At 40.9% G+C, this 13,477-nt stretch overlaps 1 protein-coding gene across 10 annotated transcripts in view; it reads left to right on the forward strand.

Annotated features, from left to right (window-relative positions):
- Positions 1-13,477, forward strand: part of CRADD (CASP2 and RIPK1 domain containing adaptor with death domain) — a 251,333-nt gene that overhangs the window by 162,903 nt on the left and 74,953 nt on the right. The window lies entirely within an intron of this gene.

Genomic DNA, 13,477 nt, shown 5'->3' on the forward strand with positions numbered 1-13,477 from the left:
TAGTTTATTCCTGGGAGACTGTAGATTTTTGGTTTTGGCCTATTTTCTTCCACATAATGCTCTCTTTTTAACTCATGTGTTACTCTGGTATGTCACTCACTTGCCATGCTGTTTCATTCCATCCTGCGTATGTTTGGGTGACTGTGGCCTTTGGGCTGGGATCCACTGGGGTTATTTCTCCTTGGCACCCTTCTGACCCCTGTGTATTACCTCTTGAGGACCAGGTATCTCCTGTCCTGTTCACTTTTCTTCAGCCTATAGGCACATGTAAGCAAAAGAGCAGGTCAAGGAAGTGAGCTCACCAGGTTGTTTATGCGTGGGCCACCCTATAATGCCTGTGCTGTGCCGTCTCTCCTGAGAACATGTGGAATGTCTTCTCATTCTGCCAGGGACAGTTAGTCCTTGTTGTCCACATTTTTTATCTCCTGTCGCTTCATGTAGCAGTTACCATCTCCACTCTGCTGACATCAGAGGAGAAAAACATGTAAGAAACCCACTTAATTTTTTCCTCTCTAGATTTGGGGATAGTAGAGTGAATCTCTTAGAGTTGAATTTGGGTGAATAATTGATACAGCTTCAGGAAGGTAGGAATTGGAAGGTGGTTCTGCCATCTTTTTTGATGGGCTTCTTTTTTCATTTTATTCCCTTTTCTTCATTTCCTTAGGTGTTGGGGGATGGAGACACTGGGGTCAGGCCTCACTCTGCCGTATTTACCCAGAAGCCATCTTGGGACCTGCCTGTCTTTCTCTTTTCAAATGAAACATGGGTGTGGGAAAGGGGAGTTCCCACATTGTAGCCCCGTTTGGCATAAAAAGAGGTAACAGCCCATGTCTAACCTTGACAATATTTTACCATCATGGAGTTTCCCCTCTTTTTAATTTTCTCTTCACCCTTAGATTATGCAATATAATTTCTCTGGTTTTAAATACAAAGTAAATTAAAAGTAGTAGCACTTGGTAACACTGTAGCTATAGAGAATAAAGCTAAGTGAGTACGTTGTCATCGTAATGAATCCTTCCTTTTCATTCATTCGTTCATCCAACAGATATGTAGTGGGTGCCTGGAGTACCTCACTGAGCAGGATGGACGAAGCTCCCCTGCCTGCCTTCCAGCAGGCCCGAGTGTGTAGGGTTGGGGGCAGACAGCAACAACAAATAGAGCACATCTGTAAAATATGTCACACGTGACAAGTGATTTATGGACAAAGGGAATGAGAGTGGAATGGGAGTTGCAGTTTGGAACGTGGCAGTCAGGGCAGCTGCCCTGAGAAGTTATATTTGATGAAGGGGTCAGTGAAAGAGTGTCCCAGGGAAAGGGAACAGCTCATGCGAGGCTCTCTGGTTCGCAGCTGGCTGGTGTGTTCAAGGAACAGGATGAATGACAAACTGATGGAGCTGTGTCTGGTCCATGTGAGAGAAACGAATGGCCCAGCAAACTGTAACATTCACTTTTAAAGTTTTTACTGTTTTGAAAAATTTACTTTACCAGATATTCATTTCATGGTTTTTTTGTTTGTTTGTTTTTGTTTTTTTAGAGGGAGTCTCGCTCTGTCGCACAGGCTGGAGTGCAGTGGCACAATATTGTCACTGCCACCTCCGCCTCCCGGGATCAAGCGATTCTCCTGCCTCAACCTCCCAAGTAGCTGGGATTACAGACGTGCGTCACCATGCCCAGCTAATTTTTGTATTTTTAATAGAGACAGGGTTTCACCATGTTGGCCAGGTTGGCCTCACACTCCCGACCTCAGGTGATCCACCCACCTTGGCCTCCCAAAGTGCTGGGACTACAGGCGTGAGCCACCACGTGGTTTCCATGTGTGATCTTTAAAAGGCAGAAACAAATAAGCAAAAATCATTACTAAAGGCCCACGAGGGTTGTTTCTATCTTAGAAAATATGTAAAGAAAAGTGATACAACAATAAATGGTTTGATTTAATGAGAATTCAAAAATCATAAGATTTGTTGAAAATAATAAAATTGCTTCTAAAAAAGATAATATATTTTATTGAAATAAAAGCCTTAGAAGTCGTCTGGTTTTGCCTTTTACAAAGAAGAAAGCAATCTAAGAGAGGCTAAATGACTTATCCCAAGCTATATGGCTAGGTGGTAGCAGATTGAAATTTGTACTACCCAGGCTTGCTAATCCTTAGCCCAGAGTTGTGTCTACTGTACCTCCCACCTTTTAATTCAGTGCGAGCTCAGTTATTGCTAACAGTTTTATTGTTGACCTTCCATGGACTTGATAGTCAAATCGAGTCTTCCATTACAGTAAGTGGGATTTATTTGTATTTTGCAACATAATCTTGTTCTTTGGAGTGGGTTTCACTTAATCATCCTGGAAATCGGTTTTAGAAAGACTAAACATGATTTCTCCATCTCTCTGTGAGGACCAAATTGTTCTCTGTGATTATCTATCAGAACAAGCAGAACAAGGGGTTCTAATTTGTTTTCCTTTTGAGGTGTTTTTTGTTTTGTTTTGGTTTTGGTCTTCTCTTCTCTTTTCTTCTTCCCCTTCCCCTTCCCCTTCCCCTTCCCCTTCCCTTTGTAACCAGTCTCAGCCAAAGGGATTTTTCTGCAGAGCCATGGCACTCAGGCACCAGAGTTAATTCATGAGTCCTGGGAGGTGGCTGCTTAGGTTAGCTTTTCCAGCCTGAAACAGCCCCGCCCTAGCCCTGACCTCCTCCACTCCACCCACTTTAGCTACAGAGAAACTGGATGTTGTCAGCCCCAGGGGTACCACGAGACAGCTGGGTTCAGAGTGACTCTTGACCTTCCCTCTCTCCCTCCCTCCCTCCCTCCTTCCTTCCCTTCCTCCCTTGCTTCTCTCTCTCTCTCTTTTTTTTCCTTTGCGCCCATCAATTTATGGCCTACTTCACTAATTGGTCTGTGAAAAGCTTCTTCCTTTTCCATTCATGTATTCACGCTTGTTCCCACTCCCATTTCCCTCCTTCTCGTAGATAAAGATAACTATTCTGTCTGACATGTATTCCTTTATTTGTGTGTGTTTTTGTAAGTGGTGCATTGGACATATGTTCTTTTTTGTTTTTTGAGACAGAGTCTTGCTCTTTCACCCAAGCTGAAGTTCAATCAGTGATGTAATCAGAGCTCACTGCAGCCTTGACCTCCCTGGCTCAGGTGATCTTCCCACCTCAGCCTCCCCCGAGCACCTGGGACTACAGGTGTGCACCACCACACCTGGCTCATTTTTTGTATTAATATATTTTTTTGTAAAGATGGAGTTTTGCCATGTTTCCCAGACTAGTCAAACTCCTGAGCTCAAACGATCCACCTGCCTCGACCTCCCAAAGTGTTGGGATTACAGGCATGAGCCATGGGTGCCCAGCCTGTACATATATTCTTAATTTGCATTAGTATAGACCTGATTATTTTCCTTACATTTTTTGCTCTGCACTGCATTTAGTCCATCCCCTCTAACTCTGCCAGTATTCCCTATGTGCTGTTTTGTATTTCTGTATCTCGTCCTCCAGCAATGAGCTCTTAGATTGCTTCCAACTCCTTTTTTCCAACAGTATTACCTCATATAAATGACCTCATAGTGACCCCTCATGGATCTGTGTAAGAATTTTCCTGAGGTGGAGATATCTGTATCTCCCAGAAGAGGGTTTCTGGATTATAAGGTATATATGTATTTGCTAGCACAAATAATGAAGCTTTACACAAACAATCTAATACGTGTCTCTTACAGGTCTTTTTTAGAACTTTCCTTGGGTACATCTAACACAACAAGATTGGAAAGTACATTCAATTTTACCCACACTGCCAACTTGCTGGCCAGTATAACTGTCCGATCTTTATTTCTGTCGGCAGTGAACAAGGTTCCTACATCACATCCCAGCCAAAGCTTGGTATTGTCTAGATTTGTATACATATAAAGTGCTTTATCGTTGTTGTTTACATTTGTTTCTTAAATTTCTGCATTTGAGCATCTCTTTATATGCTCCCTTTTATGTTTCCTCTAATTTGAATCACCTGTTCACACCTTTGTTCTGTTTCCTGTGGAGGTTCTTACCTTTGCTGTTGATTTTCAGAAACACCTTACACAGTCTAGATAGTGTTTCCCTTATTGGTCTTAGACATTAGCCTCGGTCTTAGACGTCATCTTGGATCACGTCTCCTTCGTTGAGCAGAAATCTTTAATTTTGACATAAAAAATTTACCTTTGGGAGATTAATTTTAAAAACCGCTTCTGACCACAGGTCATAAAGATACTCCTGCCTTATTTTCCATGCACTTTATAGTTTTACCTTTTACCTTTGGGACTTTATCTCCATGGGATCCACCCCTGTTCATGGTGTGATGCTCCAGGCCAGTTTTCTTTTCCTCTGTAATTAGCTAGTTCCCCTCAGTTTGGGGAAAGCCTCTTCTGTCCCCGTTATGGAATTTTAATTGTCACTATAGGAATCGGCATCTTTATATTATAATAATGGCATCCCACCTAGCACAACAGCAACTCTCCTTTTAGTCAGCTCTTGCTGTATGTCTTTTAATAAAGGCTTAAAATTTTCCCTATAAAGGTCTTATACGGTCTTTATTAATTTCATAGATCCTTTATCCTTCTCATTGCTTATTGTATTTTTATTGTGTTTTGTATTTGATTATTGTGAGAGTGTTGAAATGCTACTTTGTAGTTTTTTGTTTTAAGTTGATCTTGTATCTGGCAATTTTGCTCAGTCCTCTTATTCTAATAGATTATCTGCTAATCCTGATATTTTTCTATGTATTAGATCATATTTTCTGAAAATAATGTTAGTTTTATCTCTTCCCTTGAAATGCTTATTATTTATAACTAATTTAACTAATTTCTTTTTTTTTTTTCTTTTTTTGAGACAGAGTTTCACTCTTGTTGCCCAGGCTGGAGTGCAATGGCTCAATCTCGGCTCACGACAACCTCCGCCTCCTGGGTCCAAGCGATTCTCCTGCCTCAGCCTCCCGAGTAGCTGGGATTACAGGCATGCGCCACCACACTGGCTAATTTTGTATTTTTAGTAGAGATGGGGTTTCTCCATGTTGGTCAGGCTGGTCTCAAACTCCTGACCTCAGGTGATCCACTTGCCTTGGCCTCCCAAAACTAATTTCTTTTCTTTCTTTATAGCACTGGTCAGGACGTCCAATACTGTATTCCACAGTAATGGTGATGGTGTGCATCCTTGTCTTTTTAAAGAGAATACATTTAACATTTCTCCACCAATTCAAATGCTTTTACAATCTTTACCAAATTAAGAAAGTTTCCCATATTTTGAATTTTTAAAGAAATAGATTTTTTCAAATGATAGTTATGTGTCAAACTTTATCAAATTTTTTTTCTGCATCTATTAAGATAATAATGAGTTTCCTCTTTGGTGGATTGATATATTGAGTTAAGTGATAGATTTTATGATATTGAAATGTATTGAAAACCTAGGATAAATTCTACTTGTTCATGATATGTTACTTTAAATTTTTTGATTCAATTACTTAATATTTTATTTATAATTTTTGCTTCTAAAATCGTAACTGAAACAAGCCTATAGTTTTTCTCTTCTTGTATTCTTATCCTGTTTGGAATAAAAACTGTAGTATCCTCATAAAATCAACCAGATAACTTTTGTCCTTTTTTGATTTTCTGGAACAACTTACATATGATAGGAAATTAAGTGTTCCATGAGCTTTTTCTTTTTCCGCTTTAACTTGTCCAAGGTCCACAGGATCCATGAACATTTGATGGAACTTACCTATAAAGCCATCTGGGCCGAGGACTCTTTGTCAAGGGAGGGCTTTGTTTGCTATTTCAGTGTATTTCATACTTTGGTCTGTTCAAGTTTCTGCGTTTTTCCTGCACCAATATCCAACACTTGTGAGTGTTTAGAGTTCATTGTTGAGCAAACTTTCATTCCTCCTACCACGTGCAAAGATTTAATTCCCTTTCCTGTTGGTGTTGAGTTTGGCCACATATCTTGCTTTGATCAATGGAACATTAGTGGACTTGACATGAGCAGAGGCCTCAAATGTCCTCACAGAAGCATTTAGCCTTATCTTCTAAAAAGCAGCTGCACTGGAACAGGACAGTCTCTTAGCTCAGCTTTTTTTCTAGTCCTGCACACCTGTAGCATATGACACTTCCATCAGTAACAGTGGCTCACTGCAGCCATGAGCCGGGGTGACTGGTATATTACCAGACCCTCCAAAGGAATGTATATAGTTTTTAGAAGTGCTACCCCATGACCAACCCAGTCACCGTCACAAAAAAAAAAACCCCTTATCTTCTTACAACATCTCCTGTCATATAACAAAATAACTGAAGTTGAAAAAGGAATTTCATAGTTAAAAAACCTTTTTGACTCTTCCAGCAGCTGTTTGTGTGTCTGCTGTGTCTCTTCTTTAGTCCTTGGTCTTCAGCTTCTGAACTGTGCTTTTGTACCCTGGAGAGTTCCTATTCTCAGATTACCTGTAAGGTGATCACATCATTGAATGCAAGGTGAAAACAGGAGGTTGACCAGACAGGACCCTGGGCCGGTGGACTGTCCTTCACTCACAGAACCCACATCCAACCAGTTATTCCAGTGAAAGCAATAAGGAATAGGTAGGAAGGACTGCTGCACAGAAATTCGTTAGAAGACATGGCTTTTTTTCTGGAACAGATGAAGTCAAACACACAGCTGGTGGAGATGGTGAGTCAGAAACTTGACTTGGAGGGCTCTTAGCTCCTGGAAAGGTGTATGTTGAGTTCCCTTTTGTGCTTGGCAAAGAGCTAAAGACTAGGGGAAGGAGGTCACAGAAGTAGAAGACCTGGTCTCTGCCCATTCTGTCATATACAGAACCTGGTAAAATTATGTGAGAAACTTTCACAAAATGTAATAGGGATTAGAGAGGAGATTTTTAGTTTTGAGGCCAGAACAGTGATTGATAGGCATGGGTGAGGAAGGAGGAGATAGCTGGAGAAGGAGGGAGAATGCTGTGTCGTTTTCATTCACATAGTGACCACAGAAATGAGGGATGGAGGGGTGAGAGAATAAGTTAAGTCAGGGTGGGGATGGGGGTGGAGAGCAGGGCGAGGGGTTTCCATTTTCCTTTAAGTGGATCTTGGCTTCATTGCAGTAAATGGGGTTGTCAGTGTATAGTGCTCCTTTTGAAACAGACGAGTTTCACTGAGAATTGGATTAAAAGATTGCATGAAAAATTTAGGATCTGTATAAGGGAGAACATTTATACAGCCCTATATGAGGGCTGTCTAAAAGGAGTTAAATTCCCATTTAGGATTTTTTAAACCAGTGTATACCACAATGTCTGGTGGTTTTAACCAGAGGTAGTACTGCCTCACCCCAGGGTATGTGAACGTGTGTGTTTGTGGTAGTATAGGGGTATCACTAGCAATTAGAAGGTGGATGCCAGGGATGCTGATGACCCCATCATGTACTGGAGAAGCCCTGTACAGTAAATTGTCTGCCTAGAATGCTAAGGGCACACTTGCGGAGAAATAATGCACTTTCCAAACTTCAGTAATTTGGGGTCCCCTTGTTTCATTTTTGCGATATCTAGGTACCATTTCTACCACTAATTTAATGCTTTTCTTTTTTTTCTTTTTTGTCTTTGTATTCTTTTTTTTTTTTTTTTTTTTTGAGACAGTCTCTCTCTGTTGCCCAGGTTGGAGTGCAGTGGCGCGATCTCGCTCACTGCAACCTCCACCTCCCAGGTTCAAGCAATTCTCCTGCCTCAGCTTCCCAAGTAGCTGGGAATACAGGTGCCTGCCACCATGCCCAGCTAATTTTTGTATTTTTAGCAGAGATGAAGTTTCCGCATGTATGCCAGGCTGGTCTCGATCTCCTGAGGTCAAGTGATCTGCCAGCCTCAGCCTCCCAAAGTACTGGGATTACAGGCGTAAGCCACCATGCCCAGCCTAATTTAATGCTTTTCTTTAAATTTATTTTTATTTTATTTATTTATTTATTTATTTGAGAGGGAGTTTATTTATTTATTGGAGAGGGAGTCTCACTCTCTTGCCCAGGCTGGAGTGCAATGGTGAGCTCTCAGCTCACTGCAACTTCTGTCTCCCAAGTTCAAGCAGTCCTCCTGCCACAGCCTCCCGAGTAGCTGGACTTACAGGCGTCTACCACCACACCTGGCTAATTTTTTTGTATGTTAGTAGAAACGGGGTTTCACCATGTTGGCCAGGCTGGTCTCAAACTCCTGACCTCAAATGATCCACCCGCCTCGGCTTCCCAAAGTGCTGCGATTACAGGCATGAGCCACCGCGCCCGGCCCTTTAAATTTATTTTTAACTGACTTTTAAGTTTTTAGTTGTCATTCTGTATCTGCTTTTTAATTTACTTATTGTGATCCTTGCTTTTTCATTTCATGAGTTTGAAATGCTATTGATATTTTTAATCATATTAAAATAGATGACTATTGCAATACAGAATGTTCATCTTACACTCTGCTAGAGGCATGCATGCTAGCTTTGAGAAATAGTAGCCAGATGGTCACAGTGGATTCATGTATGGCTTGACCTGAATTTATGTAGTATATCCTTGAGAGTTGACACCAAAACCTTGGGACTCTCATTTTTAAGTACGCTTGTGTTCAGCAGAATTCACGAACTGAACGGGTCTCGTAAGGATACTTTCCCTGATAGAGGTCAGACAGCACAAACACTGTGATTGCCTCTCTATGTGTGCAAAGATGTCCATTTGGAATGGCTTGATCTGCTTGGTGGGGTGGTGCTTATGTGCCAATTATCTTTGCTCCAGCCTGTGTCCACAGACTGCTGGCCATCTCCCAGTTATGTGGCCCTATTTACAAGGGCTAAGTGACCCTGAAAGTGTGGAAGAATCAGAGCAAACTGTGTCCTTACTTCCAAAGAATTGGCTGGAAGCATATGTTGCATTCTTGTTGGCCAAGAGTGAGAGAAAAGGATGACAGAGTATAGCAGAAACACAGACTCCCTTCCCAACACCCAAGCAACAGAACCAAAATGCAGTTAGGAACAAAATCAAACCCAGCCCCATATGCACCCATAGCAAACAAACAAACAAAAAACAATTACAGCTTTATTTCAGCCACTTTGAAAAGTGGCAGGCAAGGAAGGGAACACCTCACTGTGGCCCCTCAGAAGCAGTGCTGGAAAAGGAAGGTGAGAAGACCAATTCTTGAGGGTTCCTCCTAATATAGATCAATATGGCAAGCAGCTGTTTGAGGTGGTGAGTGGATAGACTTGATAAATGTTAAAAAAAAAAAAAAAAAAAAAAAAACCCTTGGCAGAGTCAGAGTCAGGAAGGCACCCAGGGGAGGCCATCTCCTACTCTCTGTGTTGAGTTACAGGAAAGAGACCATAGGTGTGAGTCTGCCCTGGTTAGGCCGAGTAGGCCCTGGTCTAAGACATTTAACTCCCCTCCAAAAGAGGGCAGAGTATAGAGCCCCCAAAGACAGGCCTCATGACTCCTACCTCTCCTCCATGGCAGAAATGTTTGGAAAGCAGCAGCCAACCTAAAATTGTAACTCAGAGGTAGAATGACAACTGGTTCCCTGTAAAGTGAGGAGCACGTCAAAAGATACATCAGCTTGCTCTAGGAGAGTAAAGAGCAGTTCTGGACAGAGATGCTCATGTTGTCGGTATGAACAAGATGGCAGTGAGTGTCATGACTACTCTGTGAAATGCTGCAGCAGAGGAATGCAAGAGAGGAGCACAGTTTTTTGGCTGGGCACGGTGGTTCAGACCTGTAATCCCAAAACTTTGGGAGGCTGGGACACGAGGATCACTTGAGGCCAGGAGTTTGAGACCAGCCTGGGCAATATAGTGAGACCCTGTCTCTATTAAATATATATGTTTTTTTAAATAAAAGAAAAGAAAGGAACACAGTTTGCCAAAATAAACATACAACCAATCTGGTCTATAAGAAAACCCAGTCCTAGAAAACTCAACCTCACAAGTGTTTTATGCTATAGAAAGGCTCAGCATCGATTCAGTAGAAACAAAACTCAAGATGTAGCTATGATAAAACAACAATGGGATTCTTTTTAATTTTTATTTTTAACTGTGGTAAAATGTACATAACATAAAATTTGCCATTGTAACCATTTTTAAATGTACAGTTTAGTCATGTTAAGTACCCTCACATTGTTTTATAACCAATCTCCAAAAGTCTTCATCTTTCAGAACTGAAACTCTGCACCCATGAAACGGTAATTCCCCATTTCTCCCTCTCCTAGCCCCTGGCAACCAGCATTCTACTTTCTGTGTTTGAATTTGACAACTCCAAGTACCTCATATGAATAGAATCAGAAAGTATTTGTCCTTTTGTGACTGGCTGATTTTACTTAGCTTAATGTCTTCAAGATTCATCCATGTTGGAGCATGTGTCAGAATTTCCATCCTTTTTAAGGCTGAATAATATTCTGTTGTATGTCTATACCATTTTTGCATATCCATTCATCCAGTGATGGATACTTAGTTTGCTTCCACCTTTTGGCTATTGTGAATAATGCTGCTATGAACGTAGGTGTAAGAATTTATCTTTGAGTCCCTGCATTGAATTCTTTTGAGTATATACCCAGCAGTGGGATTGCTGGATCATACGTTAATTCTATTTTTAAATTTTTGAGGAACTGCCATACTATTTTCCACAGCAGCTGCACCATTTTCCATTCCCACCAATAATGCACAAGGGTTCCAATTTCTCCACACCCTTGCCAACATTTGGGACTTCCTGGTTTTTTGTTGTTGTTGTTGTTGTTGTTGTTGTTGTTGTTTTGATAGTAGCTCTCCTAATGAGTGTGAAGTGGAATGGAATTTTTAAAAGAGCCAAGAAAAGAAATTAAGAACAAAAACACAATACAACATTAAAACCAGAACACACACACACACACACAGACACACACACGATAGACATAGCTGAAAATCAAAGAGTGAGATAATCCCAAGGAGGGGATTAAAGCGATAGAAACAATATGACAGCCATGGAGGAGAGGCACAGCTGTCCAGCATATGAAGCAAGAAAAGAATGCAACCATGTGACCCAGGAAGATTTTCCCAAAAGGAAGACACAACTGAATCTTTGGTTGGAAGGTTATGCCACACACCTGGAAGTGCAGATATAGAATGGATAACATATACCCTGGTCTAAAGTTTCGGTATTTAGACCTCAGACAGGAAAAGCAAGTTACACAAAATACTGGATGACTAAATTGGTATCAGAATTCTCCACATTTTTCAGCAACCCCTACCAGAAAGTATGAACAAGGCCTACAAACTTTTAAGGGAAATAAAATTATTTAAATATATAATATATTTTATATTATGTTCATAATATAAAATTATGAACATAATTTTTAAAAGAGCCAAGAAAAGAAATTAAGAACATATGAACATAATTTTATATTATACTGTTAAAAAGAGTATAAAAAGATAAAAATAATATAAAATTGTTCTCTAAATATTAAGTTATTATTCCAGCGAAGGCAATAAGCAGGCCGCCTTGACCTGAAAGAAGTCAGGGACTGTTGCAATCATGAGCATTTCTTGAAAAAAAAAACAAAAAAAAACCACCCTGTGATGAAATTGACCCAAATGACTCAAATCAGAAGAACAGACCCAGGAGTAGAAAAGCCACAGATGAAAAACAGTAACAACAGCAGCAACAACAAAACACTGCTGAGCATTCAAACCATTATAATTCTACCTTAGGACTAAACAATGGGACAAGGGGCATGGATGATTGTTAAAGAAATGTATAACTGTTAGGCATCTGACAAAATACAAATTATATAAGCGAAAAAAAAAAAGTCAAGTGTGAGGAAATGGAGAGGAAATGTAAAGCAATTATAGAGTATTACTATAAAAACATGCAGTTAACCCTTGAGTTTTCATAACTTTTTTCTGTGCATTAAATTGTGTGTATGTGTGTGTTTTCAAGTATGTAACTTACAACTGCCGGTCAGAATGTCATTTTCTTTCACTTCTGCTTTTTCTTCTGTTATATCCAAACAAAATTAAATAGCTCTTACTAAAAAGAAAAGTTCATATATTATCATTTTAAATGAACCCATTACCCTCTGTCTAGCCTTCTACCAATGTATGTGCGTAAAGAGATATCCACAATGATGGTCACCAACTGTAAACACAATGGCGGGATATTGGATGATTTCTTTTCTTCTTTGTGCTGTTTTCTGTTGCTTTAATTTTTTTAAATGAGCCTATGTTTTTATACAAACCGTAAAATCATTGCTGTTAATCTCAACTATTGATCAGTAGTGTCATCAGTATTCTAATTGCTTCTTAGTCCTTGTTTTTTAAATTGTAGTGTTGACAAACACCAGAAAGAGCCCTTGACAATATTTTTGCAACTCATCTCTAAGGTGTTGGCCACTGCTCAGAGGCCAAAGGCACGGGCTGTAGAAAACATCAGCTCTTGTAATAAGGTGCTTTTGCCTTCTTATTGAGTCATAAATCAAAACACAGTAGTGGACTGGTGAGCATGAAGTAGACTGACCTGAATCCCTGTGATGCTGATGGACAGGAGTCTAGTGTACTGTGCTGTCAAATGTCTGAACCTAGCGCATGACTTTGGATATTTGGAGTCCCTCTCAATCTCTGCACTTGGCTGCTGCGAGTCCCTTTGACTTCCTCCATTGGGATTCTCCTCGCCTTTGCACATGCAATTCTCTCTTCTCAAGATGCACCACGCCCTCTTCCTCCTTCATCACCCAGCTCCTCCTCCTAGTGTTCAGGGCTTAGCTTTAGCCTCCTTCCCCTGGAAGGCCTTCCCTAATGAACTTAGGAGCTCCTTCTATATAACCAAAGGCACTGCTCACTGGTTTTGCTGGGCACATTTATAACCATTTACTCAGTGTCATGCTTCTTAGCAGACTGGCCTCAGGCAAATAGGAATCTAGTTCAGGAAGTGGAAGGTCAGATTTCCTCCTTGCTCCCTCTCAGCACATATTTCCTGTTCCTCTTCTGGGCTCTGCCAGGACAGTAACTCCACTCTTGAGGCCGCTGCTATGAACAAACCCTGCTCTCTTCCCTTCCTGCTACCCTATGGCCTCTTAGGTTTATTTTGTTCTCGGCAGCCCTCTTGGCTCCTGCTTCTGTTAGCAGCTACACCTTCTCTTGGTAATATTTCAAGTTCAACCTCACTGGGGAGGGTAGCTGTTTGGTTTAGCCTTTGTCCTCTAGCACTTGCCTTTCCTGCAGGGAGGGGCATTCCCAGCCTTGGAACAGGCCCCACCACTAAGGCCACAGACAGTGCCAGAAGGAGCTGGGGTCTGTGCAGCCATTCTTGAATTCCCCCAGATGCCTTGCCTGGCCTTGAGTAAAAGGGATATAAGTGAAAAAAGCATGTTACAAAGCAGCATGTACAAGGTAACCCTACATATGTGTTTTATATATCAAAGAAAATAGACCAGTTATTATCAATGAGTTTTTCTGGTGGGATTTCTAGTTTTTATTTTCTTGCTTACAAAGTTTCTGTAATAGGCCGGGTGCT

The sequence above is a fragment of the Rhinopithecus roxellana genome, chromosome 10 (genome assembly GCF_007565055.1).
Source record: "Rhinopithecus roxellana isolate Shanxi Qingling chromosome 10, ASM756505v1, whole genome shotgun sequence".
NCBI lineage: Eukaryota > Metazoa > Chordata > Mammalia > Primates > Cercopithecidae > Rhinopithecus > Rhinopithecus roxellana.